Raw genomic sequence first — 7,720 nt, 5'->3', positions numbered from 1 at the left:
ATGAAGATGCATCCAATGGGAATTGCGTTCTAAAGTTATGCATGTATCATAGCTGTTGTTCTTTCACAAAAGTCTAGGAACACAACTCCAAAACACAACTGTGTTCGGAACTGTTGGATACTTAGATGAATGTGGGTCTAAGTGCATCCAACAGTTCCGGACAAAGTTGTGGCCGGAAATGTGTTTCAAAGTTGTGCATATATCATTGTTGTTTTTCTTTATATACTTCAGAAAGCCATTCTCTGTAGTTCGAGTCGAGGTTAATGATTGGAGGTTTCTCTACTTCAGGAAAATTTGTGCCCGAGAATTAAATTGGAACTCATTTGGCATCTTGATGCTGGTAGTGGGTTTTAGAGAGGATGGTAGAATCGTATACATCATCTTCATGGAGGAGGGGGGAAATGTTCCAACAACAGAGAAAGAAGCATCCGGCGGCGAAAAGACCATATGGTTTTTCTTTTCCGCCTCATGTTTTACATTCCACAACCACTGGCATCACACCAAGAAATGAAGCAGCACGCGCAAGATTAACAGCCCATGTTAAGTGGCCAAACCAATTGCAATTGTTCTCCAAGGCCATAACTTTCCTGCCGATAAAGCAGAGGAGTCTCCAAATAAGCACTAACAGTGTCTGGATCACACTCCAAACAAACTTGAGCAGGATTTTAATCAACCACCACATCCAACCGAGCAAAGACATTTTTGCTGTGCAGAAAAAAAAAATTGAAATGTGTCAATGAATGAGAACTGATAGGACGTGAGGAGGACACTGAGAATAAGATAATATATATTGCCAGGATTTATTTACCGTGGGTCAAGCTTCTATTTGTTTTTCATACTTTCTAATTTGTATAATATAGTTCTTACACTAAAATAATAAATGTAAAGTGGATATTTAATCGATCGATCATATTTTATTTGTATGTAACTTCATTTAGAATTGACCCCAACCAAGGACATTGTTTCACGTAGAAGTTGATGATTCTAATGACACAGACCTTCCCCCCTCAAGCGGCGGGAGGGGAGGGGTCCTTCCCTTCCGATCTCTCTCCCTCTGTTATCTTTTCTTCACTGTCGAACCGTCTTCGCTCTCAATTTCGTGACTGATGTTCGGGCGTCCATTGAAAACTTTTTTATTTTTTTTGAAGGTTTTCAACTTAGAACCAATTGATAATAAGTGGAGTAACCTGCAAATTATATTAAACTAGCTTAAATGACCGAGGTAAGTGACATGAATAAAGTCTAATACTACCCTTCATGTGCAGCACGGATGCATGTGGAAGTATGAATTGATAAATGAGGTGATTGACTAGGCAGGGAATCAATCACGTAAGGTGAGGCCATCAAAGACCTACTCTAATATATACCATGTCAGATTGAAATTAATTCGACTGATTACGTCTGGACGGTCTAGTTATACTCCATTTCTTTATATGGTGTTCACTCTGTAAATGTTGTCGCTCCCATATATCGTACAACTGATCAAAAGATAAAATTCTCCACATGATGACATGCTCTCTAAGGGAGAGGGGGGGAACAAAGTAATAAATAAATGGGGCCATTATATAATTGACAGTCTTTTTCAGGTTTACTGTATCTCCTACGATGCCGGAGAGCAACACGTAGATTTTTCTCTTCTTGATAGGAATATATAATTATGATATATTCGTATTTTACGGGTGCTTGGGAGCTCATTTGCTATCATGTAATTGGATACGTCTCTTCTATATGATCAAAGACCGAATTGAACTATGAATTACAGTGCATAAGCCAAGAAATCCGACTTAGTGTCTAAATCGCTCATCTCTTGGCACCTAATTGTTTAGGCTCATAAAAATAGTCAGGTGATGTTCCACTTTTGTGGAAAAAATGCTTTTTGAAAAAGAATGTAATTTTAAGTTCAAAAATTATGTGTTTACGTAAATAATTTTTCCATTAATATAGATCTTGTTTGATAGATCTCATTTAGATCTTTTAAACGGTGCAAATTAAGATCTTTTAAACGGTGCAAAAAAAAATTAAAAAAATATTTTTTATTTTTATTATATGTGAGTTTGAAATTACCTTCGTTTGAAAAAAAAATACTTTTTTAAAAAGTGGACCACTCCCTCAGCCAGCTCTATGTTTCTGGATCTGTTAATTCTAAACATATAAGACAGGTTATAGATATGACGATTTAAGCTATGCATAGTTGTAGGTTATTTACTGCTAAACGAAGATGTAACAAGCGCTCACTAAGCTCCTTTTCTCAAATTTCACAATCAAGGATGACACGACACACATAATTAGATAGAAAAGCGATGCAGACCTGTTTGCCACACAATACGTGGAGTAATCTTGACCGATTGGTAGCAGAACTGTAATTTCAATGACTTTCTAGTTTCCAACACTGTTGGATAATTGGATTCAACCCAAAAGGCTCAAATTTGTTTGCAAACGGACCAATGAAGAAGGGAAAGACTACAATACACACCTTTTATTTGGGTGTGTATCATATGCACCCCCCAAAATGTTATGAATTATAAAGAAAATGTTATGAATTGTATTGCTAAAAAGTTATGAATCGTATAAATGTTACGAGATACACCAAAATGTTATGAATCATAATGAAAATGTTACGAATCGTACTGCTGAAAGGTTATGAATTCTAGAACAAAAATTACGAAACACACTAAAATATTATGAATGAACCATAAAATAGGTGCATATGGTATACCCTCTTAAGGGGTGTGTATTGTAGATTTTCTCATGAAGAAGATAAGCTGTTGTGTTGTGATCTAACGTATTGCTGCCATAATTCTTGCAATTTATGGTCAATTTTGAAATTTCGTCTCTTCGACTAGGTTCAAATGAATGTGTTTTTATTAGAATCTTAAAGGCATGTTCGTCCAGTCCACCCCTGTTAGTAGAGAATTTGCTCCCCGAGGCTGCTAAGATATACAACTTTACATAACATAGAAACACTATGGTTCTATCATACCACAAATTAATGTCTCCTACAAATTATGTTAAAATGTATTTTTTTAGAAAATCAATCTCATATATGTGTTTTTGTGGAACTGCAATATCGTAAGTAAATATGTCAGATAGAAATACTATTGGGAATTCCAATTCCTTTGCCAGTGAGCCCATCTTGACTAGTTGGACACAACAAAGTGTAAGGCATCTTAACTTGCCCAACCCTATTCCTCAATTTTTTATCACTGTTCATCTTAACAATCTCGTCCTTAATATTGGTCTCCTAGTTTATATTCAATATTGGCCTCCTTAGGTAGATCTCTATAGCTAAATTTCAAATATATAGATTTTACAAAAATAGATAGACATGAAACAATAAAAGTTATAAACATTGCAACATTTTAAGCTTTAAAAATAAAAGGAGAGAGAGAGAGAGAGAGAGAGAGAGAGAGAGTAGTGTGTGAAGGCATTAAATGCGCACATGGTAGTGACTAGTGAGAGAGGGAGAGAAGTGTGTGAGACTTATTTGGAGGAGGATCTAGTAAGGCATGGAATTATTGGGGGAGGATCCTGCAAGCTATAAACTTAAAAAATAGGACCGGCCCGGAATTATGCTTAAAAAATATGGATTGGGAGTTTAGTGCGGCGGATCCAACCGTCCATCTTGATATGAAGGGCTCGGATTTAATCTAAGCTCTTACAAATCCAAGCCATCCATTGTTCGGATGAAAATTTGAGCCATCCATTGCTGAGATGGACGACCGGATAGGCTGCGCTACATGTATAGTGCGGGGGTGCGCTACAGCATCCCCGGATCCAAAAAATATGGATCACAACTGCACCATTCATAGACTTCACATAGAAAAATACAATTCTTGTAAAAAAATAGTTTTGATTGGAGATAAATGAAAAAATGATCGAACTACTCATACTTTGTTAGACAGTAAATATGATTTTAAACTTAACCTGATCTTCAATATAACACTTAATTTGTTTTTACATGTATCAGTGTCCCAGAATATTTTTTTTACCAAAATAATTTTTAAATTTACGAAATGAACAATTAAGATCAATATTTTTAGACCTGATGTGATCTATGACATTGTGTTTGAAAGGGTCTCCAAGCAATGATAGTGTTTAAAGGTGATTGATATATATGCTCCCTATTATTTCTGGTATTGAGAGAAACCAATTCTCATAGGAAAATTTCTTTCCCATGGAATAGGGCCTAAATTGACACGTCACCCTGGCATGATAACGGTATCGCCAGAACAGAGATCTGTAGGAGCCAATGAGCAATTTGAACCAATGGTTTCCAAGACGAGCGACTGAAATTGCGCACTGCACTACTTGCTACCCTATCAAACAAACTGAAAAAATGGGGTTCTCTCTCTCTCTCTCATCCTTGATTCATTCACAACTATAACTAGTACTTATTCTCATGTTACAAAACCATAAATATCATCTCTCCTCCTTTTTTTATTACGAATCTACAATGATCCTCTATCCTCTCTTTTGTTACAAATCCTCTTTCCCCTCTTTGATTTCAACCTTTTTGCAAGAGACATGTCTAAAAAACATCGACACAGAATTCGAGAACCCTAATGTCTTAACCAATTATCGAGGTATGAAATATATTGTACATCTTGTCCGTTCCATTATGTACTTAGCAATTCATTCTTTTGGTTGACAGGTACTTCAAGGAGAAAATGAAGTTTGAATGTTGCTACACCGCTTACCAGTATTGTGTGTGGGCAGCACTCTTCCTAATAAATGCTGACGGATATGGTTTTAACATCGAAAAAGCCAGTGAGTTCGCTTGGACAACAAAAGTAGGAAGAGCAGCACTCTTCCTAATAAATGCTGTCGAATATGGTTTTAACATCGGAAAAGCCAGTGAGTTCACTTGGACAACAGAAGTAGGAAGAGCGGCGACGGAGATCATATTCCTACTTGCAATGTATGCTTTGATCTTCTATACCACACCAAGTGATTTCAGCCATTTCTCTTGCAAAAAGGTTGAAATCAAAGAGGGGATAGAGGAATTTGTTTAGTCATAAGAAAATAGGGAGAATTTTTCAAACAAATCTAGTACAAGGAAGCAGCGCAATGAATTGCTCATGAGCTGGTTCAACCGAGTTGAATACTACTAAAGAGAACTTTGAGAGTTTGCGGAATCTTATGCAGAGATTTGTTTTTTTTTTGGCTAAGCAATCTAGAGATTTGTTTGAATGACGGTTTTTACAAAATTAACAATTTCTGAATAAATGTACATGTTGAAATAAATGCATTACGTCTCTCTTGCCTTAAAACTTGAAGTTTACTGTTGAATCTTCTATACGATTCAGGACCGAATTGAACTATAAATTTCAGTGCATAAGCCAAGAAATCCAACAATGTGTCTCTGTCTTGGCACGTAATAGTTTAGGCTCATAAAGAAAGGCAGCCAACGCTCTGTTTTTGGATCTGTTATGAACATATATGACAGGTTAACATGTTATATATATTCACAAGACGATTTAAGCTATGCATAGTTGTACTATATTTAATTTGGTGCTAAATGTAAATGTAATTGGTGCTCAATAAATATTTGGAACGATTACAATGAGGAACATACCCGGCCGATACAGAGCGACGACCAACAGACAAAATGGCTAGAGACATAAGAGAGTCAGAGAGAGAGAGTGAGAGTGAAAGAAAGTGAGAAGGCTGGCTCCGGTGGATGGGTCCCAGTAATTAGAAACCACCACCGATCCCTTGTTGCTGGGGGTTCAGAAGAAATGGAAACCTTTACTCTGTTTGTTGATAACATTCCTGAGGAAAGGGATCAAATATGGCTCTCAAGGACATTCAACAAGTTTGGTGTAGTTAAGGATGCTTTCATTCCGAGGAAGAGGAGTAATCGCACTGGTGGCAAGTTTGGTTTTGTTAGGTATGGTAATTGCCATGTGTCAGCTGCCATGGCAGTTTCCAAAATGAATGGATTATGGGTGGATGATAAGAGAATATTTGTCAAGGAGGCCTGTTTTGACCTGAGGAAACAAATTCTCAAACCCAAACTGCCCAGGTTCACAGAGGACAGGGTACGAGGATCCAGTCAAAGGTTTGTCACTAGCTTTGATAGTGGTGGTGGGCTGCACACCATTAATGGGGGTGGAAGGTCTATATGGAATAGGAAAATTCCTAGGGGATCCTTTGCTCAAGTGTTGAAAGGTGAGACCTCTAACCCTGGACCCTTAAAGGAAAAGGAAATCATTATCAAATCTGATGGCTCTGGCAGCGGATGGTTGCATCGGAGTGCAGTGGCTACAATGAACAGGGTGGTCTCATTGAGGACTCTGAAGGAGAATTTCAATAAGGAATATGATAAGGATGTTCAATTTAGAGCAATGGGAGGTAGACGTATCCTCATTACCTTTCCAAACAGCAAAGTTAGGGACAGTCTCATTAAAGGCCAGTGGATGGCACGCTGGTTTCTTATGGTGAAACCATGGCAGGGTGAGCCAGCGAGTACCGAAAGGTTTGTGTGGTTAACCTGTTTCGGCATGCCTCTTAACTCTTGGAATGTTGAATCATTCAAGAGTATTGGGGAGGTGTGGGGTGACTTTATCAGGTTGGATGAAGAATCCCTGAAGGACATCTCTTTTGCAAAAGGTAAAGTCCTTATAGCCACAGAGGAACCCTCTAGGATTGACAGGTGGATTCAAATGGAAGTGCATGGGGTTCGGTATGATGTGCTGGTGCAAGAGGAAGCCTCGTGCATCCATCCAGATGAGATCAGTAAGGAGGTGAAGCCTCCTCAGAATTCTGGTGAAGTAATTGAAAAAACTGAGTTTGCTCAGATGAAAGGTGGTAAGGGGTCGGTGATGGCAAGGGGGGAGGTTGAAGATGATGAGGTGGAAAGCTGCTGTCCAAAACCCACCAATGAGAGAAAGGGGGTAGGTGTTAAAGTCAGAATAAACAGAGGTGCAAAGCTGATAGTTGATCAAAGGACAGTGATGGGACAGACCGAGGTTCAGGGCTCTAAGCAAGGGGGTAGTGACGTGCATTTAATACATAGCAATGCTGGGTTCAAAGACGTTGAAGGGGATTTTGAATCTATTGTGGAGGAGTCGGTTGAATTGACGGCCGAGGATGGGCTTGAGTTGCGGGCTAAGTTTGGGCTGCCCCAAAGCCCACCTTTGGGCCCAGATAAGTCCACTTCTATTGAGAGCATCTTTGGGCCAGTTCAGAATGTGGGTGAGGTGGCTGCGAATTTAACCCGGGTCCAAAAATCATCAGAGAGACCCATTCCATTTTCGCCTTCTCCCAACCCTAGGGCGGTGATTGCTGAATTTCCAGAGGATGCGATTGCTCGTCATTCTCCGCAGCAACTGGGGGGTGCATCCCTGTCTCCACATCCCCCTGGTATCAAGCTTATGGTGGATCTTAATAATGCGGACTGCAGAAAAAGGCCCGTAGGCAATTGTCCAAGCTCATTCAAATCCACGAGGACATGTCGGGTGAATCAGTCGAGGAGGAAGCGGTGTCCGAATCCTCTGCTGAATCCATTGAGAGCTCTCAACATATCATTGATGAGGTACGTGCAACTTTGGCTCTTGGAGCTGATTTGAATATTAATTTTCTGCCTGATGATGATAAGGTCTTAAAGAAAATGATTATGCTTAGTATAAGGAGGCGGCCCTCCTCCGTGAAAGGGAGGGCTGTAACTAGGGTCGCCTACCCTCCATTTTTGTGGTGTCTGTTTTGGCGTCAGTCAGTT

The 7,720-nt window shown here is 39.2% G+C and overlaps 1 long non-coding RNA gene across 1 annotated transcript; it reads left to right on the top strand.

The window, feature by feature from the left end:
- The first annotated feature begins 4,379 nt into the window (after nt 1-4,379).
- LOC131334667 (uncharacterized) lies at nt 4,380-4,910 on the top strand. The gene is made up of 3 exons (XR_009202231.1): nt 4,380-4,583; nt 4,652-4,704; nt 4,792-4,910. It is a non-coding gene; the product is annotated as an uncharacterized LOC131334667 (long non-coding RNA).
- Nucleotides 4,911-7,720: the final 2,810 nt, after the last annotated feature.

This window comes from Rhododendron vialii, chromosome 7a, assembly GCF_030253575.1.
Source record: "Rhododendron vialii isolate Sample 1 chromosome 7a, ASM3025357v1".
NCBI classification, from domain to species: Eukaryota; Viridiplantae; Streptophyta; class Magnoliopsida; order Ericales; family Ericaceae; genus Rhododendron; species Rhododendron vialii.
The sequence above is the reverse complement of the archived record's forward strand: the minus strand, read 5'-3'. Positions and strand labels throughout refer to the sequence as shown.